The sequence below is a fragment of the Danio rerio genome, chromosome 19 (assembly GCF_049306965.1).
Source record: "Danio rerio strain Tuebingen ecotype United States chromosome 19, GRCz12tu, whole genome shotgun sequence".
NCBI lineage: Eukaryota > Metazoa > Chordata > Actinopteri > Cypriniformes > Danionidae > Danio > Danio rerio.
The window spans coordinates 7,869,724-7,884,986 of NC_133194.1; the positions used below are offsets into that span (position 1 = coordinate 7,869,724).

General features: G+C 35.4%; 1 long non-coding RNA gene across 1 annotated transcript; it reads right to left on the reverse strand.

Moving 5' to 3' along the window:
- Positions 1-350: 350 nt before the first annotated feature.
- On the reverse strand, positions 351-14,457 carry LOC141379002 (uncharacterized). Its single transcript, XR_012394883.1, has 4 exons — positions 14,378-14,457; positions 12,604-12,793; positions 5,021-5,085; positions 351-1,063 (listed from the first exon to the last, which is right to left on the reverse strand). It is a non-coding gene; the product is annotated as an uncharacterized lncRNA (long non-coding RNA).
- Positions 14,458-15,263: the final 806 nt, after the last annotated feature.

A 15,263-nucleotide genomic window follows, 5' to 3' on the forward strand; every position in this document is an offset into this window, starting at 1 on the left:
TCAGTTCATTTGATAATGCTGACATTTGGGTTTTACAGTGTATGAGTAATACTTCTACAGTATTTATTAATCATTAGTTCAACATACTAATTCTTTATTAAACATCAAGGTTGTGCTTGCTAACATTAGCTAATGCACTGATTTAACAGCTAACAATAAACAACTTTATTTTCATTAACTAACAATATCAAAGATGAATAAATACTTTAATAAATTGTTTGTTTATGTTAGCAAATATGTGAACTAGCAGGCTAATGGAACCTTTTCATAGCCTAATGTTACCATATATTTGTTATGAATCATTTCCAATTAGCTTGGGTTGGTTAGATTAAATTATTAATCTAATTAAATTATTAAATTATAATTCAAACTCAGAATTACACCTGCAGTATTTTCTGATCATTCAATGGCATCGATTATTCTGCTTATAGAGCATTCACCACATGCAAAAGACAGTGTTCAGATGTTTTATATCAAGACATTTGTCCACATAATGCTCTTTTATCTTGTATATCTCACAAAATCTCAAACCTTTTGCTTATTCAAAAACATGGTTTTAGGGTTAATAGGAAAAACAAGCAACATTTTTGTTCTGTAAATAAGAAAAAAGTAATTCCATGGCAAAGCAGAACTACTTTGGTTGTGTGTTTCTCTTAAAACAACTGCACAATTTTGATCATAGATCAACCAATCAGAATAAGCAACTTGTGAATAACAATTCACTTTTGGAATGGATTTTAAGATTGAACGTCCGGGTCTAAGATGAGTAAAGCAATATATTCCAGAAAAATAAATGGTTCCATAAAAGCTTGTTATTTGGAATCAGAAATGAACTCGGTGCAGTTATCGTGCGCTGAGGGAATTGTGTGGCCACAGGTTGTAAATTCCCCACAGAGTTTGGTTGTGAGTGCTTTGGACATAAAACCTTTCGATTCTCCCCTGTTCTTTCTGCCCACTGATCTGAAATTCAGGCATGAGTAGGAGTAATGTGGCAGATATGGCAGTCAGTCAAGCGTCTGACGGCAGTGCTATCATCCGTCTGCTTACATCAGCCCAGTCATGACTGCAGGAGAACAGATATTAGCAAGAGGCAAAGACAGAGGCACCTGTGTCCTGCTGCCACCAACACACAAACCATGCACCGATGAGCCAAAACATTATGACCATCTGCCTAATATGAAGATGCTGTCAAAACAGTGTCAACCCGTATGGAGAGTTTACTGAAGGTGTCAAAGCATTCGCAGTCTTTTACTGCTGGGGTATGTACTACATTTGAGCTTGCAAATCCAAGTCTGCATCCAGAGACTTTTGGGTGAGACAAAAGGGCAGCAAGACAGATTTTATATTAGAATTATTTCTGAATATTCATTTGGTATTGGTATTCGTTTGGTATTGGTATTGGTTCGCTCATATAGCCAAGTCGCTGTTAGCATTGACTACATTAAGTGTGTTTTGGAGTGATGGGTACCTTTTCAAAATAGTTTTCTACTGGCGGTGAGTGTTTTGGGTGCTGTTTTTGCAGAAGTGCTCTAAAGCAGGGGTTTTCAAACTGTGGGTTGCGATGCACTAGTGGGTCGCAAAGTAAACAAAGGTGAGTCGCGCAACGTCACATAGCTGCAGCTATATTTACATTGTGGTGAATCAAAACCAGTAAGCTACGATTGACAGCAATAACTCAAAAACCTCAGCCTAAAAATATCTAAAGTGTGTTTTCTACAAAAAGACAAAGCTGGTTATGTTTCACAGCTGTCTTTTTCGATTTTATTTTTTTCGCTCGACATTACGAGCACTGCTCCGTTTGAGCCCTCGCAATCTGCGTTTAGCCGGGAGAGCTCGCACAGAGTAAGGGTCTCTTAGTAAGGGACCGTCGGAAAAGTGCTTATTTTTGTCGGGTTTTTTTTTACGTTGAGTCCTGCGTGTTTTATTTTAAACACTACTAATTTTCACTTTAATGAGCACCTCTGTTATCAAACAAAACACAATGAGAGATTCATTTGCTGCTCTTCACTAAATAACTATGGTAACTTTGATCAATATGCAAATACAATTAAAAGTAAAATAGATTTTATAGCTTTATTTAATTTCTGTATAGGCCATTGATTTTAATAGGCTAAACCTTTTATTGTATTGTCAATATTTTCCAATGTTTGCTATGTATTCTATCGTTTGAAGCTATTTGTTGTCCAATATTTTTTACATCCCAACGTTGACAGATTGCTAATCAATAAATAGCTATAGTGCTATCTGTTAGTTTTAACGTCACCTAATGTTATGGAAGGGCATAGATGTTATGGAAAATAGTAATGTAAGTACCCCCATCATTCCTTCCTCAAGCAAATGTGTAAAAATTAGATCTATTCAGCATTAATGTTAATTGCATTGCCTTTTCCCAGCTTGTAATAGTCGATCAAAAAGCTATTTAGTTTCTTATGACTACACTAGCAGTGGAATTTACTGCGATGTGACGGGGCTTGATCATAATCAAGGAGCTTGATCAAAGGTTGTTCATATTCTCTTCTAAAAAAAAAAAAAAAAACAATTATCACAGTTACAGCCAGCATCCCACAAAAAGCACTTCGAGCCTCATTTTGTGCACATCAAATCGCAAAATCCAAAAAGCCACACACCATATATTTTTGACAGCTTTGAATGGATACATTTTTTACCTATTTTTCCATATTAAAATGTTATGGTGGGTCTTGAGATTGAATTACTTGCCGAGGTGGGTCCCGGAATAAAAAAGTTTGGGAATCCCTGCTCTAAAGTGTCTGAAGTGTCAAAAAGTCACCAACATCTTTAGTGTTTTTTCTTCCGTTGTTCAATCTAATGGAGGGGTGGGCATGCTAGATTGACAGACAGCTGACTCTGTAGTTGCCTAGAAACTTAAAATAAATAAAAAAAACGCAGCGCGCTGGTCTTTTCCAAATTAAAAATCAACCAAAAAATATGAGTGCTTCTCCTTTCCTGAAAAATGCATTGAGTGACTGAGACCTTACATAATTGAAAGCATCGTGATCTTATTATGGGCTCTGCATGTCTGTACAGATTATGTTTTATTATTTATCATGATTTATAATCATTCCTGGACAATGTTTGCAGTGTGGCAGATCCAGCTGAAACTCTTGAAATATTTCAGAAGACAGCATGTGTCAAACATGAATGGCGGACTCCCTTGGAAACATTGATCAGAGCATCAAGCTCCCATCACTGACCTGTCATGAAACTCACTGCAACCTGCTGCCATCACTGCAGGTAAACAGAGTACATGTACACATCTGTCCGAAAACGAGTCTCGCTGGACACACACTTGTGCTCATTGCTGATGCTTTTGTCGGTGGGCAGGAGTCAATACAAGCACTATCCTTTTTTGTAGCTATGTTCATTGCCCTAGGACATCGATGAGCCTTGGGCGCTCAACACCCTGTTACCAGTTTGTGGTTTGTCCCACTTTGGACCACTGTACTGGCTGTTAGCAACCCTCAAGCCTTCCCATTTCACAGATACTCTGACCCAGCCACTTTGACATAACAGTCTTGGACTCATATCTTTATTCCTGCTCATGTTGCATCCGATATGTTATTAGAAGTCTTGATCGGCTGCTTGCCATCTATCCTACTCAGACATTAAAGGACCTGGTATACTTAAAACAAAATTAAAGAACCAACTAAAATGATGTAATTTGGATCAAAATCCAGCCAAAACGTAGTTCTTTTTTGAGATTGAGTCGACTTTTAGGGCGGCACAGTGGCTAGCACAGTTGTTTCACACCAAGAAGGTCACTGGTTTGAGCCCCACCCAGATGGCATTTCTGTGTGGAGTTTGCATGTTCTCCCCATGTTCACATGAGTTTCCTTTGGGTGCTCCAGTTTCCCCCACAGTCCACAGACAAGTGCTGTAGGTGAACTGAGTGAACAAAAATTGGTGTATGAGTGTGAATGTGAGACTGTATGGGTGTTTCCCAGTACTGGGATGTGACTGGAAGGGCATCCGCTGCATAAAATATATGCCAGAATAGCTGGCGGATCATTCTGCTGGGGTGACCACTGATGAATAAGGAACTAAGCTGAAGGAAAGGAAATTAGTTGACATTTGGGGGAAGTATCTTATTCCATAGAGGTCAAACAGGAAAAGAATATATATATATAGCTTTAATATGTGGCCTTATAGGAGAATGTTCACTTCACCTGTGACAGGTCATAGTGTTTTGGCTTCTCAGTGTACATGTGCTCTCAAATCACTTTTTAGTGTCTAGCCGGACTGAGCAGAACCATATCAATAGCAAAATCAATACAGCAAAATGCATTCCATCAGGTATCCTGAATTTATCGATTTGTTTTCTCAAATATTTGCTCTGTGCAAAAAGTCTAATTGATGAATTAGTTCAATTGCTTCCTCTTGTTGGGATATAAATATCTTTATATTTTAAGAAAAAAATCGGAGTGGTGCGAAAATCACTGCAGTGTTTATTTACTGGATGACATCCAGATTAAATATTTCAGTCTCTTCGTAAAAAAAGCAGTAAAATAAACATTAACGTTCAGTAATGTCCAACAGCACTGATGGAAGTTTTAAAAAGAATGGTTCAATGTGCACAAATAACCTTTTTCACTTTCTAATAAGGTATTTTTGTCCATATTGACGATATTTCTCAAAAGCACTAAGCTTTTGTTCATTTCTGACCCTGAAGAGGTCAGAGACCACAACAAAAACCTTTAAAACAGCATAATAGGTGAACTTTAATAACAATGTAAAATATCTAAAAGTATAAATATGTTAGTGTGTTATTTTTCTGTGTTATTGTGAAATTAGCTAGCAATTTTTGAATACATCATACATTACTTATCATTTTAGGATTTTTTTGTGTATATTTTCAGTTTTTCAAGTTATGAACTGTGCTTGCATCATTCTTTTGTTGATATGACATCTTAAAACACACTAATACATTATTTAAAATGTTTTGTTTAATTTGACTAAATTACAGCTTGACAGGATCCATAAACCATAAAAAACTGACACTTACCTTGGTTTTCATGTTCTTCAGACTGATCTCATTTTCAAGCATGCATTATGAAGACAGATTCATCTCTGGAAAAAAAAGTAAAAACAAAATGATAAGACCTGCAAAATCTGATTAAACCAATAAAATAAGCATTTAATTCAGAATGTTAATGTCTAAAGCTAAAAAAAATACAATGACAAACAAACTAGATATCAAAGTATGAAGACTAGCTTTATGGTGGCTTAAGAAAGACTGTTGGAAGTAGTTTGTTTAGTTTAGGATGGACGGATGGACGGACAGATGGACGGACGGACGGATAGGTGGAGGTTTGGATGAAAAAAAGGACAACTGATGGATGGAAGGATAGATGAAAAAAGAAGGACAACTCATGGATGGATGGATGAATGGATGGTTGAAAAAAGAAGGATAACAGATAGATGGATGGAGGGATGGATGGATAAAAAAAGGACAACTGATGGATGGATGGATGAAAAAGAAGGACAACTCATGGATGGATGAAAAAAGAAGAATAACAGACGGATGGATGGATGGATGGATGGATGGATGGACGGTTGAATGGACGAACAGAGAGACAGACAGACAGACAGACAGACCAATGGATAGTTGGATACATGGATGGATGGATGGATGAATGGATGGATATATAGTTTTGTGGTAATTATTTTGTGTTATTTGCAAAAAAAATGCACAAAATAATCCTTCATTCCTTTATAATTTGTCCCTGTATATATCATTAGTGTGAAAAGGAACACATTTTGTTGTGGTCATACTGCTCCACAGTGTATTTTTAGATAGATAAAATACCCTTATATAGATAGATTTAGAGATATAAGTAGCGTATTAGCATGAATCAAATTTTTATTTTGCAGCTAGCACGAATTAGCTTGTTATGAACATGTATGAATTTAGCATGTAACTATCACAATTTTATAAGAATTGGTATTAGAATGATTACAGTAACATGTTATTAGCAAGATTTGAGTATGAATTAGCCTGTTGCTACCCTGATTTTTGTAAGACTTAGCATGTTACATTCTATAATGTAAATATTCCACATCAATATGTCCTAAAATGCATTTGTACCGTTAGATGTATGTTTTTGTGTGCGTGGAGAAAAAAAAGTCAATATAAATGTGTGCCACAGAACCCAATTTGTCCACCTGCATCATTTATAACTCAAACTACTCCCAAAACTACAGCTGGACTCAGGGCCTGACAGAAAGTCCTGTAAAGTTGCCTGAGCACTTTGGCCTGGAGGTTTGCAGCTCAGCAAAGTTGCTTTCAACAGTTTCCTGTGCTTTCAGCCCACCGGGGTTGAATCCCGGGCAGCAGAAATGGATGAATTTCCAAGTGTCTCCACGCATTGCGATCCCATTAGATCCCTGTCAGTCACTCAGTTGATCTGAATCAGTCGTGTTCAGAAAACTCAAGTCTTTGCCTGCAGTCCATCACGCTTCAACTGGCAGCTGCTTTCAACTTTACAACTATATTGCAGGTTTAAGCTGCAAACTCACACGTCAATCAATAATTTATATTACATTACATATTGAATCAATATTAAACACACTGAGGCTACTTATAGACAAAACATGAGAACTTTGGGTTTCCATGCAGATTTCTGAATGTATATTTGTTACATGTGTATCTTAAAAACACAAATATACACTTGAAGTCAGAATTATTAGTCCTCCAGAATTATTATTAGCCCTTTCTATACTTTTTTTACATAACTTCTGTTAAATGGAAAGATTTTTTTCAACACATTTCTAAACATAATAGTTTTAACTAGAACCTCAAGTTTATTGATGAACTTTGATGTTGGCTGCGCTAGGACTGGGAATGGCAGTTGAAACAGTGGTTGCTAAGTGGTTGCTAGGCAGTTGCTAAAATGCTTATGGCATTGCTAGGTGGTTGCTAAGCAGTTGCTAAATCGTCACCTTAGAATAATAAGGTTCAATCTGACACTTTTGTCAAAATTGAGTTATTGACATTTTCTTATTTACATTATAGCATTTTTTTAAAGTTGTTTACATTTTAAGACTTTTTATTTGAAGTAAAAAGAACCAGATTCAAGAACCAGACAGAACTGTTGTATAAAGTGTAACATAACATTCTATCGGTTGCCAGATGCTCTTATATAGTTGCCAGAAGCTCTTATGTACACACACACACACAGACACACACAGACACACACAGACACACACACAGACACACACACACACACACACACACACACACACACACACACACACACACACACACACACACACACACACGCGCACACAATGCATTTAATAACATTTTAAAAATGTATACATATAAAATCAATACATATAAAAACCATAGAGAAATATATATTTTGCTATTACATTTTTATGATTGTTCATAAAACATAAAATAACTAGATGCATTAATTATGTGGATATACACTTTTTATGTATACATACTGAGTGTATTTATTTATTATATTATTTTATTTATCGTGTGTGTGTGTGTGTGTGTTTGCACAGTCTGGGGAAAGGCATTTTTTATTTCAGCGAGTCAGACGGTAGCCCACCTCTGCAATATCAGGTCTGGTTCACGTCTGATGCACAAACAATGTGAGACGAGTTACAACTCTATTCATATTTCATACTTCTGGGACAGATATTATTATTATTATGCCAAAAATCCCGAGTGACAATACTGATGAGACGCGTGTGCCCTCTGCTGGCCGACAGAAGACACGCACACACTCAGCACGAGTATTAATCTTCCTCTGTACGCCATTATATTTCTCTTCATGCCTGACCAGCTTCATCAGACTGTTAACTAGCAGTGCGGTATTCATGGTTTTGTCCTTGCATCAGTTTGTTTTTGTCTCTCAGCGTTTGTCTCTCTCTATCTGCACTGTACACTTCCTTATACTGCAGAAACATCGCCATGGCAACACGGACAGACCGCAATCCATCGCCCTCATTAGGAAGAAGACTTCACACACCTGTTTAATCTATCCTTTATAACACACACACACGCACACACACGCACACACACACGCACGCACAGTGATGAGTCCAATGAGGACTCAATACGGACTCAATTCACATTTGAAGAAATATAAGCACTACATTGACATCAATCATACAAGGTAAAACATTGACAAAAAACAATGAAAAATCGCACACTATTTAAAAAAAATTGGCCTTTTTTGTAAATCATAAAGTGTCTAATGTTAAGCAAACATGCCAAAATATACTTTTAATTATTTCTTTTGTCATACTTTCTTATTTGTAATGGTCTGTAAATTTGCGTAATATGAAAGTAAAGTTGAACATCTCCCATGGCCTGCACGGTCACCAGAGCTAAACATTATTGAGCCACTTGAGCTGTTTTGGAGAAGCGGTTCAGGTAACATTTTCCTCTACTCTCTAGTGACCCGACCACTATTCTGCAAGAATGATAAAAACTACAAAAATCAAGCACTATTTTAAGATTTTTTGGGCTTTTTTAATACTGTGATAAAGTGTTTGATGTAAAGCAAACATCCAAAAATATACTTTTAATAATTTCTTTTGTAATACTTCATCAGTTTGGTCTGTAAATTTGTAATGGTCTGTAAATTTGCCATGCATCAGGAAGATAACGCACCAATACACACACTAAGACTGATGGCAGAGTGGTTTGAGGAACATGAAAGTGAAGTTAAACATCTCCCATGGCCTGCACAGTCTCCAAATATAAATATTATTGAGCCACTTTGAGCGGTTTTGGAGAAGCGGGTCAGGTAATGTTTTCCTCCACCAGCATCTCGTAGTGACCCTGCCACTATTCAGCAAAAATCTTAAAAAATAAAACATTCACACACTATTTTAAGGATTTTTTTGTTTTGTTTTTTAATCATAAAGTGTCTTATAAGCTAATAGACTTTTAATTGTTTTTTTTTTTTATACTTTATCAGTTTAGTCTGTAAATTTGAATTGTAAGACACATTTTAATTACTTAAAATGAGGTTTTCTCCCACAACAAACTTTACAGTTTAACAAATAATTAATATGTATATTTAATATTCGTAGATAATCTGGTTGATTACATATATTTTATTTTCCAAAACAAAAGAACATTTCTGGCTGTTGCCAATGTTTTCTGAATTATGGTGATAAATAATGAAACATTTGAAGTAAAAAAAAAAACATTTTAAATGAAATTAATAAATAAATGTATTAATTATAATAAAAAAAACTTTTATTTTAAACAAAAAGTCTATCCTTTACAGCACACACAGACACTGTGATGAGTCCAATGAGTCTTATACGGACTCAATTCATATTTGAAGAAATATATAAGCACTACAATGACATCAATGATACAAGGCAAAACATTGAAGAAATTAAAAAACGCACTATTTTATTATTTTTGGGCTTTTTTTTATTATTCAGTGTCTAATGTAAAGCAAATATCCAAAAATAGACTTTTAATTGTTTCTTTTGTCATACTTTGAGTTTGGTCTGTAAATTTGAATTCTAATACATATTTTAAAGGCTGATTATCTACATTAGGTTTTACTCTTGCAACAAACTTTACAGTTTAATAAATAATTCAAATATATGTATTTAATATTCATTATATAACTGATTATGTATATTTTAATTTTACGAAACTCCACAACAAATACATCAAATAATCATTGGGAAAGTTCTTACTGTAGTATTTCTCACAAACGTTATTTGAGATCTGCTTCCTTCATGTCTGTCACTGTGCTGTTTATCTAACGCAGCCAAGGCGGAGATTGAGGCACACTCTGACAGGCACGGTGGGCGGGGAGAACTAGCATTCAAGGCACAGGCAACAAAAATTGCTACATTGTGTTCAGAGAAAAAAATCCCGAACTTCTGAAAGGTAAAGTAAATAATTAGATGGCTATTTTGATCTGAAACTTTACAGACATATTCTGGAGACACAAAAGATCTTTAATCTAGAAAACGGGGTAAAATAGGCTTTTTTAATCATAAAGTGTTTCTTTTTTTACATCTAATATCAAGCAAACATCTAAAAATACACTTCAATTTATTAATAATTTCAAATAATAAAAATAAATTAATTTAAAATAACAGTTTTGAACTTGACATCATTCAATGTTCAGAATTATTTCTGGAAATGTATGCAAATCTGGCTATGTTACATTAAATAATACATCATTTGCATATTTAAATAACATTTTAGAAAACATCTAATATAGAAATGTGCGTACATTTTAATATACTCAATCAACTGGAGAAGCACGATGACAACTATTAAACAACCGCAGTGTCTCTCCCTAATAAAACCTCTTTTCTTTCTGCACGCGCTCAACACTGGACACAAAAACAATATGAATAATAGATGATTCTGTCCTTAATTCTGCAGAGCAAATATATTACGCAGGTTATTTTTAAATTAGCCCATTTATAATTGATGAATATAATTTTCCTTGACATTATTAATTCATATTAAATATTAAATGTTGTTAAAATGGTCATTATTACCTTCAAAGACAAATTGATTTAATTATGCGGAGGATGAGAAGTACCAAAAAAATGTAACACATAAGGGAATTTATATACTTATATCTCACTGTAGTCCAAATAATCTTTAAAAATGGCTTTATATCGTTTTCCAAACTGGTACATCTAAATTATTTTCTTTCTCATTTGTTTTTGAATTCCTTTGGATTTCTGCATGATGTCTGGCTTTTGAGGATCTTTTGGTCTACTTCACTTTGTCAGGCAGGTCCTATTTAACTGATTTTTTTAAAGGAAACAAGTGTGGCATTAATCAGGTGTGCCTAGACAAATTGACCTCAGGTGTGATAAACCAGTTATATTTTAACAGAGGGGGCAAACATTTTTTCACACAAGGCTATAAAGTTCTGGATTTTGTTTGTCCTTAATAATAAAAAGCCTTAATTTAAAATCAGCATGATGTGTTTATTTGTTTAATTTCTTCAGCAGTTCATTAGCAATTGATAAATATCATTTTTGCTGACATTATTAATCAAAATAATATACCAAGCCTGTAGCCAGCCTGGTGAAAGAGGTGGTTGTTTTTTCTCAAAATGTGGACTTTTTTGCAGTTATTCACCTCATTATCTATATAATTATGATGTTTAAATACTCCAATAAGTAACATTTTAAGCACTATTTTTAGCTGGATTAGCTTGTTGTATCCTTCATTTTAGATGTACCAAAATATTTCCTAAAGATTTATCATAAACAAATATAAAAAAAGAGCTTCACAAAAAACACAAAGGAATTTATATACATTTATTTATATATTATATCTCACTGAGGTTCGCTGTTAAAAAAAAAGATTTATAAATGGCTTTACAACATTTCCCAAACTGACACATCTAAATTATTTACTTTCACATTGTTTTTTGAATTTCTTTGGATCTCTGCATGATGTCTAGCTTTTGAGGATCTTTTGGTCTACTTCACTGTCAAGAAAATAGGATTTAAGTGATTTCTTGATTAGAAACAGGTGTGGTAGTAATTAGGTCTGGGTGTGCATAGACGAATTGAGCTCAGGTGTGATAAACCAGTTATGTTTTAACAGAGGGGGGTATAAGCATTTTCTCATAAAGGACTAAGTAGTTTTGGATTTTGTTTTCCCTTAAAAATAAAAAATGCTTAATTTAAAAACCTTTCTACCTTTTTAAATTTCTATTTTCACTGTCGTTTCCACATATGGTAGAGTTACGGTGTGGAGAAGACCAGAATGCCCAGACTGAAGCATGGGGGTGGATTGTTAATGGTTTAAGTTGCAATATCATGGCAATCCCTAGGCCCAATACTTGTGCTAGATAGGCGCATGCCTGCCAAAGATGCCAAACCATTCTGGAGAACCATGTACATCTAATAGTTCAAACACTGTATCCTGAAGATGGTGGCATATATCAGAATGATAATCCACCAATACACACAACAAGACAGGTGAGAGAGCGGTTTGATGATCATGAAAGTGAAGTTGAACATCTCCCATGGCCTGCACAGACACCCGTTCCAAACATTATTGAGTCACTTTGGGGTGTTTTGGAGAAGCGAGTCGGGAAACGTTTTCCTCCTCCAGCATCACTTACTGACCTTGCCACTATTCTGCTAGAGGAATGGCTCAAAATCCCTCTGGCCACTGTGCAGGACTAGTAAGTCATTTACAAGATGAAATGATGTTGTTTTTGGCCACAAAAAGAGGCCCTACGGCAAACTAATGAATTATTGTCATCTAAAACCAGGCATTTGAGTTTCATTGTCCAACCCCTGTATATATACTGATATAATTATAGTATATACATTATTATTAAATATAATTCGACAATCCAGCATTATCTTTCACATACACCTAAGTAATATAATACTGTGCTGTCTTTCTATTTAATATGATATATAGTTTAATATAATGATGACACCAAATCAAGCGTCCTCAATCCCCCAGACGCATAAAAATAGCCAGCGTTATTGAAATTTTGCAAGACTAGAAGCGTTTCCCTTTATCTGAGCAGAGAACAGTTAATACGGGCCATCCATCAGAGAGACAGGCTCTGTAATGCACAGGTATGAGTCTCCACTGACCTCAAACCCACAAGGTGTTACAAATGCCTCTCAGACCAACAGAGACGTTCGGGGAGCAGACGGATGCGACGGGATGTGATCTGACAATAGCAGATTCAGACATTCAGGTCAGACTTCATAAAGGTCAGAGGATTCCACCTGACGAGGAGCTCTCAGATATACAGCGTTCGGCAGTTTAAATCCAGCTGTGCTGCAGGAGGAGAAGAAAAACACGGTTATTAAAAACAAACTGTACAAATCTGACTGGGTTGGGATTGTTAAGGAATAACATGGAGATTAACTTTTTTTCAGTGCTGGGATTTGAGTTAATTTATAGGCCTACGCATACAAGTTTTAGGGTTTTAACTTAAAGGTCAGCATCTAGTGTTTCCTGAATATGTTAAAAATTGAGTACAAATATTGTATTTGCAGTTTCTGGATATAAAGTAGAGTGGAAATGTTTAAGACCTAATGTTAATATACATTTTAATATGCTAAAGGTCACATAAACAAATAGGAAAACCAGTCTCTTCAAAGTCAGGTCGATGCTGCAGATTATCACGATTATTTTTGTATGTTTTTCGGCTGAAACTGAATATTGAGTAGGGGCGGGGTTTATTTTTGAGCTCCTCCTCTCATCTTTTACTCACAGCAAACTAACGGTTGGAGGGGCGTGGCTAAGCATATTCCACCCAATCCATCAGACTAATGTCATCAGAGAATGACGGCCATTTCAGAGCAGAAGCAAATGGTTAGATTTTACCAAAACAAACAATTTTATATATAGTGGATTGACTAATTAATAGTGACACGGTGGCTCAGTGGTTAGCACTGTTGTCAGTTGGCATTTCTTTGTGGAGTTTGCATGTTCTCTCCGTGAGGGCCTGTTTCCTCTGGGTGCTCCGGATTATAGGTGAATTGAGTGTGTATGATGGCCACCCTGATGAATAAAGGGAATAAAGCGAAAAAAAAATAAATAAATGAATGATTAATTAATTGCACAGGGTAGCTATTCACTTTAAGACTAGAACAATGTAGCAAAATAAACAATCTCCATTTTGATTTCATGATAACTTAAAGGTTGAAATGTCTTGAACATTGAAATTTAACCCTGTATTTTAGAAATTATAGAGAAATGTGTCCAAATAAACCATTTTTAGTACAAAAACCTGTTTGCAAATTTCATTTAAAAATATGCAAACACTCAGTACTATTTGTGTAATTTAATGTCAAAAATAATTTGTTTAATTGTAGAAATAATTAGTAAATAAAGTGCTAAAATGCTAATGCAGCTACCTTTGAGAAAAAATAAATTAATTTTTACATGAAGTGCATAACTTAATTGCATAATATTAACATTTTTTGTTTAATATTTCTTTGTAAAACAGTTGTCATACATGTTTTGCTGCTTTAAGTGTTAAACTTTGGAATTTCTCATATTTGCAAATGCAGTGGATTCATCAGTTTTGCTCATGTCTGGTTGGTGCTTTACAGAAATCTTGAGAAAAAAACACGCTCTAAATGTAATAGAAAAAGAGTTGACTGAAAGCAATACTGTTTTACAGAATATGGAAGTTTTGTAACTTTTAACACGTCAATGAGTCAATCTTAAAAGTCCTAGAACATTGGTCCGTAAAAAAACACAAATTTAGGACAATTAACGACTTTACTACAAAATTAGAATTGAATCTGCTTTTCTGTCAGCATGTCAAAATGCATTACTTGTAGATTAACCAAAGCTGTTTAGAGCGCAAATTCGCCTCAAAAACAATGTTAACTGTACACAAAACCATACCTGAAGCAGAAAACTGCTCGCTTTGCTTCAGAAACCGTGAGCTCACAGGTGTGCAGGTCATCAGTACGTCTCCTGCACTTGACGTTGGATGGGTGTGGTCTAGATATTAAAGAAGACTGAGGTAACAAAACGCCAGCAGGGATCGCTTGTGTGTTTGTTTTTACCCCACAGGCCTGAAATACATGATATAATATGGTAGTTTCGAGATTAAACTCATTGTTTATGCTGCTGTGGTTTTTGCAGTATTCAGCTACTAACCAATCACGTCTTTAAACCCTTGAATAAAATGTATTTTGTAAAACGGTTACCAAACGCTATAAATAATAAAACCAATTTGTTAAAACAAGTTATTGAATTAAATATATCCTTCAATTGGGAAAATAGTTTCACAGCAAACAGAATGTTCCCCTAACATTCCTCTGGCTGCAGACCGGTTATTTTGGGAAGTTGGGAACCTAATAATAAGGTTTTAAAAACATTCTTGTTTTATGGTGACAAAAAAAAAAACAATTGTTAGCTTTGTTCTAAAAACAGCTCGTAGATTTAACATATTTCGTGTGACAGAGCATTCCATGTAGGTATTCCCTACAAAAAAAACTGCTTAAATTAGCCTAGGCTGGTTGGCTGGTTTTAGCTGGTCGACCAGGCTGGTTTCCGAGGGGCCATTTCCAGCCTGGTCTTAGCTGGGCAGGCTGGAAGATGACCAGCTAAAACCAGCTTGACCAACCTAGCCAGGCTGGGAGCCCAGCCAAAACCAGCTATGTCCAGTTTATACCAGGCTGGTTAAGCTGGTTTTTGCTGAATTTAGCTGGTCTTTTTTCAGCCTGACCCTCTAAGACCAAGCTGGAAATGGCTGGAAACCAGCCTGGAAATGGCCAAAACCCCT